The sequence below is a fragment of the Megascapheus bottae genome, chromosome 11 (genome assembly GCF_031878675.1).
Source record: "Megascapheus bottae isolate mThoBot1 chromosome 11, mThoBot2.hap1, whole genome shotgun sequence".
NCBI classification, from domain to species: domain Eukaryota; kingdom Metazoa; phylum Chordata; class Mammalia; order Rodentia; family Geomyidae; genus Megascapheus; species Megascapheus bottae.
In genome coordinates, this window is record NC_143519.1 from 61400115 (window position 1) to 61416231 (window position 16117).

The 16117-nt window shown below is 43.4% G+C and overlaps 1 protein-coding gene across 1 annotated transcript in view; it reads right to left on the reverse strand.

Annotated features, from left to right (window-relative positions):
• The window catches only part of Tnfrsf19 (TNF receptor superfamily member 19), a 58595-nt gene extending 55174 nt beyond the window's left edge, over positions 1 to 3421 (reverse strand). Inside the window, exon 1 of the mRNA XM_090342396.1 lies at positions 3344 to 3421. The gene's annotated coding sequence lies outside the window, so the exon portion shown is untranslated. The remainder of the gene's footprint in view (positions 1 to 3343) is intronic.
• Between the last annotated feature and the right edge of the window lie 12696 nt (positions 3422 to 16117).

Sequence of the window (16117 nt, forward strand, 5' to 3'; positions counted from 1 at the left end):
ACCCACATACATAATTTCATGACATTGATACAGTTGGGTTTTCTCCCTTGGGGAGGAGTAGTAGTAAGCTTGAATTCAGGGCTTAGGTGCTGTCCCTGAACTTTTTCTTTCTTTTTCTTTGTGGAAGAGCCACAGCTCCACTTCCAGTTTTTAGGGTAGTTAAGTGGAGATGAGAGTCGCATGGACTTTCTTGCCCGGGCTGGCTTTAAATCACAATCCTCAAATCTCATCCTCCTGAGTGCTAGGATTACAGTCTAAGCCATAGTCTAGTGCTATAATACATTATGTGTAGCAGTCATTCTGTTGAGACAGCTTAGAGACACAAAAGAAGAGGGACTGTTGAGAAAATATCAGACAAAATCTGTTCACTGATACCTAGATCCTAGGAATAAAAGATGAGACTTGGATCCAAAACAGCCATTTTCACCTCTTGATCCAATATGGTTTTCTAATCAGTTCTTCAACGTGTGTGTGTGTGTGTGTGTGTGTGTGTGTGTGTGTGTGTGTGTGCAAGTATGGGGGCTTGAACACAGGGTCAGTGTACTCTCCCTTAGCTTTTTTCTTTCTTTTGTAGGTAGATCATGGGGCTTGAATTCAGAGCCTGGGCACTGTTCCTGAGCTTTCTTGCTCAAAGCTCGTGCTCCATACTTTGAGACATATCAACTCTGGGTTTTTAGATGACTAACTGGAGATAAGAATCTTATGGATTTTCCTGCCCTCTGCTAGCTGTGAACAACTTTCTCTCAGATCTCAGCCTCCTGAGTAGCTAGGACTACAGACATTAAACCACCAGCACCCAGGTTCTCCCTTTGCTTTTCAAGGCTGGCACTCTACCACTTGAGCCAGAGCTCCACTTCTGGCTTTTTGACCCTTAATAGGAAATAGTCTTGAAGATTCATCTGTCTTTGAACCATGATCCTCAGATCTCAGAATAGGCAAGACCACCAGCATGAGCAATCAGTGCCTGGCAGGTTCCCAACTGATGAGCTGGAAAAATCCACCATAGGTGGTTTAATGGCAAGTCGAAATGAACGCTGGAGGAGAACTCAGAAAATGAGCCGTGTGACCTTACATCAGAGAGGTGAGCTGCTTTTCCATTGGCTTAATTTCCTCATTGTACAATGTAAAAATTCCACTGGTACTTACTTCGTGAAAATGATCTGATCCAACCCCCCTCCCCCTCTCCCCTTTGATTCCCGCAGGAGAAAACTGAGCAGTGGAGTGTCTCTCTTAAGGTCACATAGCTGATCAATGACAGAATCAGGACTAGAAATAAGAAAGAGTCTTTTGGAATTCTTGCCCTCTCCCCAGCAACAAAAGTTGCCATTGAAGCCAGAGATAAGAGAAGTGCTCTGGGGGAAAAAAATGTAATATAATGCTTTTGTTCACTAGAACTATTATGGCTGTTATCTCTTCAATCATCATCAGGGTCATCTTGTGACAGCTAATTAAGAAATGTCCTTTGAGACAGTACCTGCTCCTTTCCTAACTGCCAGCTTCCTTTAAAACCCCAAAAGCACTCCTTTGCATCTCCCCACAAAGGCATAAGAAGTAAACAATTAACTCAATTAATTCAGTCACTGAAGTGGATTTTCAAGGACTTGACTTGTCCAAGCTAGTTTCCTACAAAGCCTGCATTAATCAGATAATTGCTAATTCTCTCCTTTGTTTTGTGCTGTGGAGAAGTATGTTTGTTAAAATGAACCTGGTAGCAGAATAAACAGTCATTAAAAATATTTCTCAAAACCCCAAATCTGAACTACAGGAGCAAGTTCAAAAAGCTGCTAATTTCTCTTCTCTGAAGGTGAACATGGACACTACTTTTTTTTAACTTATAGAGGGATATTTTTGACATTTTTAATTCAGATATTACGAACCTATTCGTTTGCATTATTAGTAGAAGCAAAATCTTTGAGGTGAAATTCTTATACCCTGGGTGGGGTTTGGAGGGACGGGGAGAATGTTGGAAGGGGTGACGTGGATCAAGATGCATTGTACTTATAAACTGACATGTTGAATTGAATGCCTAATAAACTATATACTTGCAAACAAATTCTCACACTTTCAAAATATGGGCACCATACATCATCTCCACTTATCAGCTATCCAAATTTTGAAATTAAGCAGATAATGCTAATTACCCTCCTCATATATCGAAGGGAAGTTTAGAATATGATGCAATTAGTTGGCTGAGAACAAAATCAATTACTTCTGAAATGAGACTTATTAGATATTTTTTTCTGTTTCATCAGAATTTCAGAGTCAAGGAAAACTTGGTCTTATCCCAAATAGTTTCTTTGTGGTTCAGCTACCATTCAATACCCTCTTGTCATGGTAATTAAACATTTTGCCCAAATAAATTTAGGATTGGAATATTAAAACAAACCTGAAAACCACAACTTTCTCTGTACAGAGTTCTTGCCTTTCAATGTAAAGATTTTATTCTCTTGCTGTCTCTATCATTAAATTCAATACAATATTATAATTTGGCTTTTGAGGACATGACAGTGAGAATATGACTAAAATATTTCTTTTGTAACATAATCACTGTTGGTTACCCAAACTGTTTCATACACAGTTGGCAAATTGCAACTTAGAACAGCTGTCACTATAAATTTCAAGTAAATGTTCATTTTGGAATAAGAAACTTGTTTCTCTAAATAAGGCTTGTAGTACTTCCAAAGTTTACAGAAAATAGCTAGAGGATTTTTTTTTAAAGCCAAATCTAGTAAAACTTTTATTTACCCTTACTGTTTTCGAATCCTCCAGTTTTTCAAATAAAAGTCTTGTTTATCTTTTTTTTTTTTCCCTCTGAAGATTCTTTGCATCAGGATAAATCTTTGATTGGTTTATACTTTGAAGGTGAAAGGGTAAACAAACTAAAGCGATCACATTACATGTGATGCATTTTGTATTTTCATATAAGGAAGAAAAATATATTCATATATATGTGTGTGTGTATATATATATATATATTTTTTTTTTAAGAAGCAAAGCTTACTCCAAACAATCTCAGAGTACACACTGGAGGGAAAAGCGCCCAGCTTGAAAGCTAAACTTAGCATTCACTGTCTGAACAATTCTCTTCCAAGTAAAGATTTGCATGACAGATCACCAGCTCTACAAACAACTCAATCCTTACGGCAACGTGCACACCACATCCTGGAGGATTCTGCACTGAAGAACTTTTTCTTCCTAATGGATTAAACAAAAAAAAAAACAAACAAAAAAAAGCAAACCAACACCTCTTCCTCTGTGAACCCCTGGCGCGGGGGTAGACGACCCGTGAAAGCTACAAGAACAATCTACAGATCAGTTTGAGAAGTATTTTCAGAGTACTCACCCCCTTTCAGGGCAGCGTTCGTTTCTTCCTGGCAGTACTCCTTATGCCAAATGCTTCTTACCTACCCTCCCCCTCCCCCCTCCACCCCCACCACACCCCTCCCCCCCCAAATAAAACCCCACAATGTGTGTCAGCACAAGCTCAGACTAAAACTTCCAATCCAGGAAACTGAAATGAACCACGCAGATCAAAGGCAGACGAGCTGGGGAAGACGAAATGCCTGTAATCTGATCGGCGATCAGTTGTTAGACATCAAAGGCCACGCTTGAGCTCCCCAACAGGCAGGGAGAGCAGCAGAGTTCTCCGGCCACCCTCCCCGCCCGGGCCGCCCGCACGCTCCTTTGTTCCATGGGGGGTGGGGGGTGGAGGGGACCACGTTGTGTCGTGGTGGTGGTGGTGGTGGTCGTTTGACTTGGCTTTCTGGTTTCTTCCTGCAGCCCAGAGGCCGGGCTGAGAGTGGAGTTGGCTGAGCGTGGCGAGCCAGCCCGGCGGGCGGGCGGGCGGGCCCGACGGAGCGGGGTGGGGAAGGCTCGGCAGCGCCGGCGGGCTCGGCGGGGGCTCTCGGGCTCAGCCAGCCACGGAGCCCGTGACGTCACTCACCGCCGGGGACCCGCGGGAGCGCGCGTGCGCGTGCGCGCGCGGCCAAGCCCGACCCGGCCCGGGGAAGCCCGGGGAAGCCCGGCCCGCCTGGCTCCCAGGCGCAAGGTGCCTTCCACGGAGCGGTCCTGTTCACCACCGCATCCCACCCAGCTCGGGTAATTTTGCTTTTATTTTAGGAGGACGCGTGGCTGAGCGGATCCCAGGTGGATGGAGGATTTAAAAAAACAAACAAAAATCACCATTCCCTAACAGGTATTCAGGGAAGCCTTCCCTCGGAATGGCCAGGGAAACGTGGCCATCTGTTAACTTGATTCCTTGGGCAGAAGCTTCATCTTAGTCTGCATCCACAGATGTAATCCATTTATTTTTGTGGTTGTGGGGCTTGAACTCAGGCCCTGGGTGCTGTCTCCCTCCCCACCCCGCAAGGGTCTTTTGCTCAAGGCCAGCACTCAACCACCCCTTGAGTCACAGCCCCATTTCCTGCTCTTTGGTGTTCAACTGGAAATAAGAGTCGAATTGACTTTCCTGCCCCAGGTGGCTTCACATTGTGATCCTCAGATCTGTGCCTGTCCCAGGTCTTTGATCCTCCTTTCTCCGCCTCCCACATGGCTGGAATTACAGGCCTGGCCCTTCCTGAGCATCTTAAGACGCACCAAGGAGCACTTGCTAGAAGAAGTATGTATGCAGTGGTTCTCCAAAGCTTTCAGGGCTCCTGCCAAAGAAGGGCTAAGAAGTCTCCATCTTGATCTAATTGCCCACGTTTTTGAATTATTTAAAATTTTCTTGGTTTTTTTTTTCTTAACCATGATTTCAACCCAGTCAAATCACTTTATTTTCAACATTTAACAAAATAGAAAACAAGGAGGAATTTTAGGCCCATTGCAATCCAGAATTCAGTGCAGTTCTGAATTTCAGACAGTTGGTTCATTTTGTGAAATGAAACCACTATTTGAGAATGAAAAAAAAATGGTGATTTTTTTGTAATATAAATTATCAACGTTGGGAAGGCCAGTGTGTGGGGGGGAATCTTTTCTTGGTAAAAATACCAGTGTCTTCCCACCCCCCCCTAATCCAAGCTACTCAGGAGGCTGAGATCTGGAAGATCAAAGTTAATAGCCAGCCGAAACAGACAAGTTCACAAAACTCCATCTCCAAACAATCAGCAAGAGTTAGGCTGAAGATTTGGCTCAAGTGGTAGAGCACCAGCCAAAAGCAAGTCAAGAGAAGTTGAGGTCCTGAGTTCAAAGCTCAAGTAGCCAGGTCAGTAAAAGATTTCGGGAGCATGGCCTAGTGGAAGCGTGCTTTCCTAGCATGCACAAAGTCCTGAGTTTGATTCCCCAGTATCACATAAACAGAAAAAGCTGGTCGTGGTGCTGTGGCTCAAGTGGCAGAGTGCTAGCCTTGAGCAAAAAGTGTCCAAGGACAGTGCCCAGGCCCTGAGTTCAAGCCTCAGAACTGACAAAAAAAAATATGTTGGCACCACTGGCAAAACAACATGGACAGCTATTTCACAGTAACCTTTAAAAAAGTAAGTAAGACTCTGTTCTAAAATAGTGCCTATAATTCTGAAATCCCAGCTACATGGAGATGGAAGGATGAAAGTCAGAGGCCAGCCTGGGCAAAACAAAAACAAACAAACAAAAATCTAGCAAGACCATATTTTAAGATCAAGCTGGTTGGTGTACATACACTATAATCCTAGCTACTCAGAAGGTGGAGGTAGAAGGATCATGGTTGAAGGCTGGCCTGAGGAAATAGTATGAGACCCTTCCTGAAAAATAACTCAAGCAAAAAGGAGGGCTGGAGGGGGGACGGGTGCCTCAGGCAGTAGAGCATCTGCTTGAGTAGTAAGATCTTGAGTTCAAGTGATGGGACTGCCAAGAAAAAAAAACAAAGGAAGAGAAAAGGTATGATATGATAAACACATAGATTAGCAATGTACCTCTTTAGTGTCATTATCAGCTGCTACAGACTATATTTACTTTTATGTGCTATACTTTCATGCAATAAGCAGCATAGCCCAGGGAACCATTGTGATCTCGTCCAGTAATTCGGAGTGATTTCCCAGAGCCTAAACAGCGCATAAACAGAGCAGCTTATTCTTTGCCAAGCTACACTTTGACGGTGTAGAAGGGCTGAGGCTAAGCACAGAGCCCAGTGCTGTATTTCGCATCGTGACAGAAAACGTAGATCATTCATACCCAAGCATGGACGATGTTCTTGATGACAGGGGAGAGCTTGTCTGTTTTGTCCATCAAGTGCAACTGTGTCCTTTTTAACTCCATCTCTTGGAACAAACTTGCTTCTTCCTGTTTTGTTTTGTTTTTTTCTTCTTTTTTACCTCCTCCTCCCTCGCCTCCCCTTCTCCCCATTCTTGTCCGGGAGCTTGAACTCAAGACCTCTTAGGGGTTTGTTTTTTTTTTTCACCCAAGGCTATTGTTCTACCACTTGAGCCGCAGCTTCACGTCTTGCTTTTTCGTGGTCAATTGGAACTTAAGAGCCCCAGTTGTCTTTGATCTGCCGTCCTCAGATCTCAGCCTCCTAAATAGCTGGGATTACAAATGAGAGCCACTGGTGCCCAGCTCTTGTCTTTATTCTTAACAAATGCATCTTACATATCTTATCAATTAGTGTCCAATATAAATCTGAGTGATCCAATGCAAATATTTCCCGAGCTATAAGCATTTGATGGGTTATTCAAAGACTGGCCTGGATTGTAGTCCTCTTGTTTACACTTCTTACTGTGGGTAGGATGACAGCTATTACATACCACTCTTTCCGCTGAGATGAAATCTTATGAACGTATTTTAGCCTCTACTATTTGGAAACTATGACTTTTCTCTTCTCACTTTTCCACTGATGATCTCGAATTACAGTCATGAGCCACTGGTACATGGCTTAAATATTGTTCAACATTATTTTCAGTATCTGTAAACCTGTCCCTTTAGTCTGTGGTGGATTTTGGTTAATCTTTCTTTTCCAGTATTTCTATTTCTTCTGTTTTTCCTCTATAATACATAATGCCTTAATAAATTCTTATATTACCTTAACATATTAAATTTGAGTTCAGCTCTTTTCCATTGACAAACACCACATTCCATTCCAGAAAAAGAGATAATTACGGAAAAACAAATTAAAAAAGAATAAAAGTATCACCTCCCAGGCACCAGTGGCTCATATCTGTAACCCTAGCTACTTAGAAGGCTAATATTTGGGGATTGTGATTTGAAGCCAGCCGAGGCAGGAAAGCCCACGAGACTCATATCTCTAAGTAATCACCAAAAAGCTAAAAGTGGAGCTATGGTTTCAGTGGTCAATCAATAACCTTGAACATAAAAGCTGTGGGACAGTACTCAGGTCCTGAGTTCAAACCCCAGGACTGGCACAAAACAAAACAACAACCACACACACACACACACAAAACCAACCCCACACAGATACACAACTTGGAGGTCTGATTTATTCCTCTTTGTACAAGTAGATGAAAGTAATGAAAGCGAGAAGCTTGTAAGGCTTTGTTCTTCCCCCTCATCTGCTTGTCTCTTGCAGACAGTGGCTCCTTTGACTGTGAATAAGGCCCCCCAGCTCTGCCACTGCACCCCTGTGCTTCCACTCTGTCCTCTTGCAGAGTTGTGAATAAATAGTGAAGTTCCTCCATGCTGTGGCTCCTGCCAGGAGCATTCTTTTTTCCCTGTTTATTTAACCTTCTTGCTGGGGACCATTAGAGTTGCAGCAGCATGATATTTAATGCAGAAATTGCAGTCCTCTGCTTTATCTCACCAGGGCCTCTTACAGATGGATCAATGGGATGATCCATCTCCTTCTTGTTGGGGAGACTTGGTGACACAGAAGGAGGTTACAGAACAAGACACTGTCCTAAGAAAATTAGGATGGAAGGCACACTTAGCTCTTGGAAATTCTAGCATGAAAGAGCAGATTTTAGTATGAAGACTAGACTCCAAACAGCCAGAAGACAGTGAGGCAAATAAACACGAGGGCATGGGAGGGAAATGGGAGCCCCCCCTCCACCCATCCCATCCCTCACCTGTCCCCTCTCCTGCCCCCACACCTGTTCCATCATCTGTCTCATTTCCCATCCTTCACCACATCCCCATCTGATCTCTCAGCTAGGCTACCACCGCCCCATGCCCTGACCCTTCACCCCTTTCTCACTCATATCCTCTTGCTTGGCCTATTACCTGTCCCTTGCTTGCTATATCATCTGCCTCTCTATCTGTCCCATTCCTACTGACTTCCTACCCCCACATCTGTGCATTAACCCTCTGTCCTCCTCAGTGGTATACCTCTGATACACTGGGTATCCCATGGCCTGCAATGGGCACTTGGAGAGCGTTTGTTGATTGAATAAATACATGAGTGCTTGCTTTCATGTACCTAGCATTCCTATCTTGTCCACGGTCCCCTGCCTCAATCTCTCCCAGAGTGCAGATCCTATGCCACTACTGAAGAGCTACTCATGTGTCAGGTGTTGGTTGTACCAGGTAGAAATGTGTGCACTACAATATGGTGGCATTCCAGGGACTCGTGCAGACTCTAGACACAGAAGTCAGCCCCAGAGGGGTTGGTGAGCTTTCATTATTATTTTATTATTATCTTGTCAAGTCAAGGCGTTAGGGGTCACAGACTGGATCACAAATCGTGAGAAATGAGGTGTCTGTCAAGTACCAGAAGTGATCAAATAATCGCCCTAGTTTCTAGGAGAGAGGCACCAAGAGATATCCAGTCCTGTGCTTCTTCTTTCTGAGAACCAAGGGCTTAGCCATTTTCTAGAGCCTTCCACAGAAAGGCTGCCCAAAGATGTGCAGGGGTTCATCCATGTTCTACAGGATAACTCTCTGGACACAGGTCAAGATGGAAGGAAACAGAAAGGGTAGAAGAGGGGGCTTAGCCCCTGAATGGCCTCCAAAGAATGGAATGAGGAGACATTGCCCGTTCTGTGTGGAACCAAAAGGAATTAAGCAAACATAGAATACCTAGCCAGTAGCTGCCTCAATTTCTCCCCTCTCAGATATTATAGACTACTTGGAACATATTGTGGGACTTTCAGGGCAAACAGAATTCCCAGGGCCTTGGAGCTAATTCATATTTAATCTGGAAGATGGAGGGAGATCATGCCTTTTATTTTATTTCACTATATTGTGTTACATTATTAGTAATAATAACATGCTATTATGTTTTTTACATTCCTATGTTATTTTGTATTATCTTATTTGTATTATTTATTATGTTATGTTTTATTTATTATTTTATCTTACTTTTGGCACTAATCCTGGGGCTTCGGCTCAGGGCCTGGGTGCTGTCCTTGAGCTTTAGTGCTCAACGCAAGCACCCTACCATTTGAGTCACAGCTCTACTTCTTGTTTTTTTGATGGTTAATTAGAGATAAGAGTCTCTTGGACTTTTCTGCCTGGGCTGGCTTCAAATCACAATCCTCAGATCTCAGCTTCTTGAGTACTAGGATTACAGGCATGAGCCACCAGTGCCTGGAGATAATGCTTTTTAGAAAGAACTAGTGCCCTTAATCGTGGTCAGCTAGCCTGCTGGATATCACAGGGGGGTGCCAGCCAGTAAAGGACCCCAGTGCCAGTGGACTTAGGGATGGCATCACTGGTTCAGTGGGGCAGAGCAGGCCAACTCTCTCCTGGTCTGTTTTCTGCTGCTCTAACAAGTACTTGAGATTGAGTGACTGATAGAGGATAGGAGTTTACTTGGCTCTCATTTCTAGGGATTGGGAAGTCTAAAAGCCTGATACCTGCGTGTGATAAGGTTCTTAAGTTCCACCCTAACCTACAGGCAGAGCCCCCAGCAAGACAGAACAAGTATGTTGGCTTGGGTCCCTTTATCTTTGTGACATCCTGGGGACCCCACCCTGGTGACTTCATCTACCTATAGTCATCTCCCAGCGGTCCCTCCTTTAATATCAGTCGCATACACATCTAAGGATGAAGTTTCCGAGATAAGAATTTCTGGGACAAATATTCAAAGCCTAGCACTAGACTGTTTTCTATATTATGTCAGGAACATATATTAAAAAACTAAGTTGTCAAAAATAGCATTAGTTAAATTATGGGAAAATGCTATGGCTATTTGAAAAAGTAAGGTAGATGTGCACAGAAAAATGTACATGATATCTTTTTGAATCTTAAAAAACAAACAAACAAGTGATACCAGGTGCTGATGGCACCTCATTGTTTGAAGCCAGGTTGGGCAATAAAATCTGTGAGATTCTCAGCACCAAAAAGCCAAGTGGTAGAGTCCTAACTTCATGCACAAAAACTCTGGACAACACGCAAGTCCTGAGTTCAAGACCCAGGATGGACACAAAATAAAACAAAGCAAATCACTTAATAAATATCATATAATAAATAAATATCATATCATATAAAACCCTGAACAACTTTTCATATAAATATTTGTTGTGTATTTGTGAATATGGAGAGGGGAGTAGAGAGCAGAACAACTGGGAATCATAGCTCTCATCTGTGAGAAAGCTTTCATATCCTTGGCCAGGATTCATGATCCTTTTCTTCATCCCTGAACATCCTGTTCAGAACCTTCTTTTGCTGGGCACCAGTGACTCTTTCCTGGAACTGTAATATCCCAGTCATTTTGGGATCCCCGATTCCCCCCCAACAATAGAGTCACAACAGAATTAGACAACTACTCTTGACAGGTTACTACAGTAGCCCAGCGACTCAGGAGGCTAAGATCTTAAGAATCATAGCTTAAAGCCAACCTGGAGAGGAAAGTCTGTGAGACTCTTATCTCCAATTAACCACCAGAAAACCAGAAGTGGTGCTGTGGATCAAAGTGGTAGAGCACTAGAATGAAAAAGCTCAGAGACAGTGCCCAGGTCCTGAGTTCAAGCCCCACAACTGACAAGGAAGAAAGGAAGAAAGAACCCTGTTTTGGCTCTATGATAGCATCTTGACATAGTCCATCATGGGTTTCTTTATTTAATGTGTGTGTGTGTGTGTGTGTGTGTGTGTGTGTGTGTGTGCGTGCGTGCACACATGTGCATGCATGCATGTTAGCATGTGTGTGCAACACAGTCCCACAGCTTGAATTCACAGCGTGGGCACTGATCTTATTTGCTCAAGGTTGGTTCTCTACGACTTGTGCCACAGGTCCGCTTCTGCCTTATGGTGGTTAATTGGAGATAAGAGTCTCAGGGAATTGCAAAGAAACTTGACCTTCAGATCTCAGCCTCCTGAGTTAGCTAGGATTACAGGCATGAGCCACCAGTACCTGGCTCTTCTAAAAATATTTTGCCAATCCTGGGGCTTAAACTCAGGGCCTGGGCACTGTCCCTGAGCTTCTTTTGCTTAAGGCTAGCACTCTACCACTTGAGCCACTGTGCCACTTTCGGCTTTTTCTGTGTATGTGGTACTGAGGAATCAAATCCAGGGCTTCATGCATGCTAGGCAAGCACTCTACCACTAAGCCATATTCTCAGCCCTTCTATTTTTTTTTTTAATTTACTTTATTAACATGGATTACATCATTGGTTTTTGTTCTTATTTTGCATGTGCAGCCCTGGACTCTCTGAAAGCAGAAATCACATTATATTCATCCGTGGGTCCCAAGTTCAGCTCAGGGTTAAGGATCACACAGAAAGCCTGAAGTCCCTAACACCACGGGCCAGTTTGTCTTGCCTGATATGGTAGCGCACACTCATTGTCCTCCTTCAGTCAAAAATTCTTAGTTAAAAGAGATCTTCAGCAGGCACTAATGGCTCATGCCTATAATTCTAGCTACTCAGGAGGTTGAGATCTGAGGATTGTGGTTTAAAACCATCCCAAGAAGGAAAGTCTCTGAGACTCTTATTGCCAATTCAACAGAAAAGGCTGGGAAGTGGAACTGAGTCTCAAGTGGTAGAGCACCTACCTTGAATGGAAAATAAAGCTAATCAAGGGTATGAGGCCTTGAGTTCAAGTCTCAATACTGGCACCTGGGCGCCCCCTCCTCCACACTCCTCATCATCTCAACTCTCTGTTAAGAATGTCTCCCAAGCGGGCCTTGAATGATATTACAGTTCTTGGTTAGTCTGTGACATTCTTCAGACTCAGGGGACCCCATGAGTGGGATCTGAGTGGAGAAGCTGGGAAGCACAGAACTGTCCTTTTGTGTGTGGAAAACCATGGGGGAGAGTGACCTTCAATGATGCCTTTCTCCAAGGTCATGTCCCATTAGGACAAATGCTACTCCACTTACCAACTTAGATGGCAGTTTTAAGTAATTTTGTCCTAAGCAAATGTGGGAATTTGGCAATTGCTTTAAGAGCAAAGAACTTGAGCCAGGGTCAAGTGGCTTATACCTATAATCCTAGCTATTCAGGAAAATGAGATCTGAGAATCTGAGTTTGAAGCTAGCCCAAGCAGATTTGAAAAACACTTACCTGTAATTAACCAGCACAAAGCCAGAAGTGGATCCCTGGCTCAAATTGTAGCATTTCAGCCTTGAGCAAAAAAAGCCCAGGTCAAGGCCCTGAGTTCGAGCCCTGTTTCTGGCACACATGCACACACACACACACACACACACACACACACACACGTGGAATGGCAATTATTGCATTTTTCTATGAAGGTGAAGATGTCAGCTGAGGATAAGCAGAACCCACTATGAGGACTGTATTCTTTTCTGCTGCCTGATTTGGGTAGCGTATCAGCGGACTTTGTGTTTCTACACAGAAATGCTTGAGACAGTTAACTTACAAAGTAAAACCATTTATCTACCTCACAATTTGGGAGGTTCAGAGTTCAGCCCCAAATGGCTCAGTCTCTGGTGATGGAAGCGCCTAGAACCAGAAGCAGAGAGAACGGGGTAAGCTAAGGGAGGATGATCCAAGCTTCTTCTGTAACAACGCACACAAGAGAACCAACTCAGAGTCCCCGAGGCATAGCCCAGTCCCTTTGCAGGATTCCTCATGACTTCCTAGTGGGAGTGGAATGAATCTGAATTTCCTTCCTTCCTTCCTTCCTTCCTTCCTTCCTTCCTTCCTTCCTTCCTTCCTTCTCCTCTTCTTCCTCTTCTTCCTTCTTCCTTCTCTTCTTGTCCTAGGGCTTGAATGCAAGGCCTGGGCATCATCCCAGACCTTTTTGGATAAAGGCTAGTGTCTTACCACTGGAGCCACCTCCACTTCTCATTTTTGCTTGTTAACTGGAGATAAGAGCTCATGGACTTTCCTTGCAGGGCTGGCTTTGAATTGCCATCCTCAGATCTCAGCCTCCTGAGCCCGTAGGATTACAAACTTGAGCTACTGGCACCTGACAGGTTCTACTTAAAGTTTCTCCACCACTCCCTACCTCATTGGGAACCAGCTTTCCTTCTTGGAAGACCCCCAAGCTAGATCCAAACCACAGCGAGGAACTGCCATGTCACTGATAAGCCCCCACCCATATGGGAGTGATGTAGGTCCCAAGGGGAGGGATGGGATCCTAAGTATTAAATGATGAGCTCACAGAGGTCAGAAAGACATTGAGATGCGGTGATTCGCAAACAAGAAATGTTATTCAGGGTTAGTTTTGCCTGGGACTTCATGGGTCTAATATTTTATACTATGTAGGTTTGGAAAAGCCACCGTTGTTCATTAAAGTATTTCCAGGTCTTCTAGGCATTTGTTTTACCTATAGCTTTACCTTCACTGCATCCCACAATGTCACCTCCAGAACTTGTTTTTCTCTTATCAATATCAGGGTATCTCTGTCTACCACTACCTGGCCTCCCTCTCTGCCAGGTCTTTTGATCTTAATGTGCAAGTCATTCCTTTGATTATTTTGGTGCCTTGCTCTGGAACTTTCTCCGTGATAGCAACTTCTTTCAACAAATATTGCTCTGACTTTAAAATTGGAGTCTTTGGAGAAACAGATCACAGGCAGAATATTGTTGTTTCAAAGTGTTCCATGATATAAATCCAACTCGGGTATTTCTTTCTGATTACCACTGAAGTCCTCTCAAGATTACAGTTAAGAGCTAGATATACAGTGTATACCTGTAGTCCCAGCTAGTGAAGAGGCTGAATGAGAAGGATCTCTTGAGCCCAGGAACTCTAAGCCAACCTGGACAACACAGCAAGATCTCATTTCAAAATCAGGAAAGGAAGGAAGAGGAGAGGGGAGGGGAGGAAAAAGAAAGGAGGAAAGCATACAGGGAATGGTAACAGAAAGATTGCAGTGGTTGGGCTGGGAATTTGGCCTAGTTGTAGAGTACTTGCCTAGCATGCACAAAGACCTGGGTTCGATTCCTCTGTACCATATACATAGAAAAAAAGCCAGAGGTGGTGCTGTGGCTCAATGGGTAGAGTTCTAGCCTTGAGAAAGCCCAAGAACAGTGCTCAAACTCTGAGTTCAAGCCATAGGACTGGACTGGCAAAAAATAATGTGTGGGACCTTTACTTGTGCAGTGATGTTGCCTCCAAGAGACCCACCTCACTGCCAAAGACAGAAACAAACTCCAAGTGAAAGGATGGAAAAAAATTTTCTACTCCAATGCACTGTGCAAAAAAGCAGGAGTAGCAATCTTAATCTCTGACAAAATTAACTTCTCAGTAAAGTCAGTATATAAAGATAAAGATGGCCACTACATATTAGTAAAGGGTACAATTCATAGCCAGGATATTACAGTTATAAACATTTACTCCCCCAACATGGGAGCACCCAAATTTCTCAAGCAAACTCTCCTAGAATTACAGAATAAGATAGATTCAAACAGTCATAGTGGGAGACTTCAATACGCCACTCTCACCAAATGACAGGTCAATTCAACAAAAGATAAGCAAAGACACCATCGACTTAAACGACACCATAGCCCAGCTGGGCTTAACAGATATACACAGAGTCTTCCACCCAACAGCGAAACGTTTTACATTTTTCTCAGCAGCACATGGAACACACTCCAAAATAGATCATATAATAGTTTATGCAGAAAACTTAAGCAGATACAAGAGGACTGATATAATCCCATGCATTCTATCTGACCACAGTGGAGTCAGACTAGTTCTGAACAATGCAGTCAAAGTCAAAAAACATTCAATCACTTGGAAGCTGAACAACACACTTCTGAATAACTCCTGGGTTACAGAACAAATCAAAGGAGAAATTCAAAGCTTTCTTGAATGTAATGACAATCAAGACACAGCACAAAGGAACTTATGGGACACAGTAAAGGCAAATTTATCACACTATACAAAGCTTTTAACAAAGCAGTTTATGAATGTAGGGCATCCATCCCTCCCCTACCAACTCCTCTCACTCTTCTAAATTTTGTAGGATATACATTGGATTCTTGTCTGAACGCCCCCCACACCCGCCATTCATCTACCTTTTTCCCCTTGACCCCATATCACTTCTTTTGTGTACCTACTTGTGAATATTTTATGATTCTGAACTTTGATTTTGGCTTTCTAAGCAATAATACTATATGAGATTTCCCTTGAATTCACCATATTTCAGTCAATACATTTGTATACACTTGCCTTATGCTGGGGCTTGAACTCAGAGCCTGAGAGCTGTTCCTTAGCGTTTTTGCTAATGCTCTATCACTTGAACCACAGTTTCACTTGTGGCTTTTTGGCGGCTAATTGGACATAAGCGTTCACAGACTTTCTTTCATGCCCTGGTTAGTTTCAAACAATGATCTCCATCTCAGCCTCCCGAGGAGCTAGGATTACAGATGTGAGCCACAGTGTCAGGCTGTGTTTGATTTTTGTTAAAGCAACAGAGCTCATACAAATGTACTTTAATCTCTGTTTTAAAGGTCAGTAGACAAATTGTGTCTGCTCTTATGGCTCTTGAAGAGAAAGCGTTCCCCTCACTCCAGGAGAGGCTCTCTGAGTAGTAACTGTAAGCCTGCAGGTCAGTTACCATGGAGCACTGGGTATGGATAATTACAGTTCCACATGGCTATGTTTCTTGACAATTCACTGATGTTGGTTCATGTAGCTCAACTTCTCTGCTATAGAATAATCTTACTAGAATTCAGTTTTTCATGCATCCACTTAAGAAGAGTTCAAAAATCATCTGCCAAGTATACCCTCAAGGTGCCAGGAGTTAAGAATAAACAGGGCCAGTCCTCTTTGCTGTGGGGATGGAAATGTTTATTCATTTCCATTTGGATGGACATTTAGGTGGTTTCCAGCATTCCACTGTTACTGCG